Below are 1,953 nucleotides of genomic sequence, written 5' to 3'. Positions count from 1 at the left end.
GCTCCGGTAGGATAGATACGGATGATTTTGGTACCCAGGATTGCAGGTGTTGGAGTATGGGTTATTCTGCCTATAAGCTTGAAAGGCGTTGACTTGCTCCACGGAACTCCTGCAATCTTGCTCCCAATGACCTACAATTCCACAATTTTCACAGAAAGCCTCATTAGCATTATTATTAATTGCAGAAACATTAGCTATATTCGCAGTACTAAGATTATCTAATTTCTAGCAAATAGAGGTTAATTGAGCTTGTAAAAAGGATACAGAGTCGACACTATGTTTCCCTTTATTAGCAAAGCCTCTGGGATTCCCATATTAGGAATTATGTATTACCATATCTTCAATAACTTGACCTGCATCATCAACATTAAGGTTCATAAACCTCCCACTAGCTGCAGAATCCAATATTATTCTAGATGAATTTCCAATCCCGTTGTAAAAGGCTTGGATCAACTGCCATTGTGCCAAATTATGGTGGGGGCATTCTCTTTATAGATCCTTGAACCTCTCCCAAGCCTCATATAAAGTTTCATCGGCTTCTTGGGCAAAGTTCTGAATAGCACTCCGTAGTACAAATGTTCTCTCTACAGGATAATATTTGTTATAAAAATTAAAAACAAGAGTTTCCCAGTCAATTATACTAAGTGCAGTTCTATTTAATCCATTAAACCATAATTTGGCTTTTCCACTTAAAGAGAAAGGAAAGAGAATCTCCCTGATTTGGTCTTGTGTGACCCCAGCTTGCCTAATGGTATTACAATACTGACAGTAGTCTGCAATATGAAGATTTGGGTCTTCACCCTTAGCTCCACTGAACTGCTTCCTTTATATCATCGTGATAAATTGGGGTTTAATCTCGAATTGTACCCCATCAAGAGCTGGAGTGGGAGTAAGGTGTGGAAAATCTGTAAGCTTTGGTTGTATTGGTTTTGAGGGGGGCCTTGGTTTTGTTGCTTCCAACCCGTGTTTTATTGGGGTTTCCAACCTTGATTGTAGGGTTGAGAGCATTGATCATTTCTTTGCCCAATAGCCGCAGCTTGCTCTTGGTTAGTTGAGTTGCAATAGGAGGACAAGTGATCATTTCCTCCACAAGTCTCACAAGGCATGACTTGTTGTGAAGAAGAGCTTGGAGATGTAAGGGTGGCTTGATCTAGCTTGTGAGCTAGCATGTCAAACTTTGATGCGATAAGGTCTATTGCACTAAGATCGTGGATTCCGCCCTTCTTTGCTTGAGGTTGCCGTCTATCACCTCCGTATGCATAGTGCTTTGCCACTTCTTCAATCATCTTGTATGCATCATCCACCGATAGCTTTTTAAGGCTACCACCGGCCCCGTTATCAAGGTTGGCCCTTGAAGTAGGAGTAAGACCATCATAAAAGCTTTGAACAATGATCCATGATGTGAAACCATGGTGTGGGCTTTTTCTAGTGTAGTCCTTGAAACGCTCCCAAGCTTCACTTAAGGTTTCATCAATCTCTTGGTTGAAATTGGTGATTTTCCTTCTTAGTTCGGCGGTCTTTTCGGGTGGACAATACTTTCCAAGGAAAGCTCTAGTGACTTCATCCCATGTGGTCAATGATCCTTCTTCTACCGTTCTCAACCAATGCTTTGCTTTGTCACGGAGGGAGAATTGAAACATGTGCATACGGATGAACTCTTCTGTAATGTTGTTTTGCTTGATGGTTGTGCACAATTCGAGGAAGTTGTCCAAATGAGCAAAAGGACACTCATGAGAACTCCCACCAAATTGATCACTTTGTATCATACAGATGAGTTGAGGTGAAAGCTCAAAATTATTTGCATTCGTAGTAGGGAGACGTATGCCACTCCGAAGTGTGAAGGCATTGGGGTGGTCATAATCTCGTAGCAATGGTGGAGGAGGATTTTTATCACCCATGTTATCTTCTTCGTTGGTTGCAAAGATTTCCTCCGGATCGGAATCCGAATATACA

General features: G+C 41.5%; 2 non-coding genes across 2 annotated transcripts; both read left to right on the top strand.

The window, feature by feature from the left end:
- The first annotated feature begins 466 nt into the window (after positions 1-466).
- LOC145633413 (small nucleolar RNA R71) lies at positions 467-573 on the top strand. Its single transcript, XR_014112740.1, has one exon. It is a non-coding gene; the product is annotated as a small nucleolar RNA R71 (small nucleolar RNA).
- Positions 574-1,404: 831 nt separating this feature from the next.
- Positions 1,405-1,511, top strand: LOC145633280 (small nucleolar RNA R71). The gene has a single exon (XR_014112615.1). It is a non-coding gene; the product is annotated as a small nucleolar RNA R71 (small nucleolar RNA).
- Positions 1,512-1,953: the final 442 nt, after the last annotated feature.

The sequence above is a fragment of the Chenopodium album genome, chromosome 5 (assembly GCF_948465745.1).
Source record: "Chenopodium album chromosome 5, dcCheAlbu1.1, whole genome shotgun sequence".
NCBI classification, from domain to species: domain Eukaryota; kingdom Viridiplantae; phylum Streptophyta; class Magnoliopsida; order Caryophyllales; family Amaranthaceae; genus Chenopodium; species Chenopodium album.
This window is presented reverse-complemented; position numbering and strand designations above follow the sequence as displayed.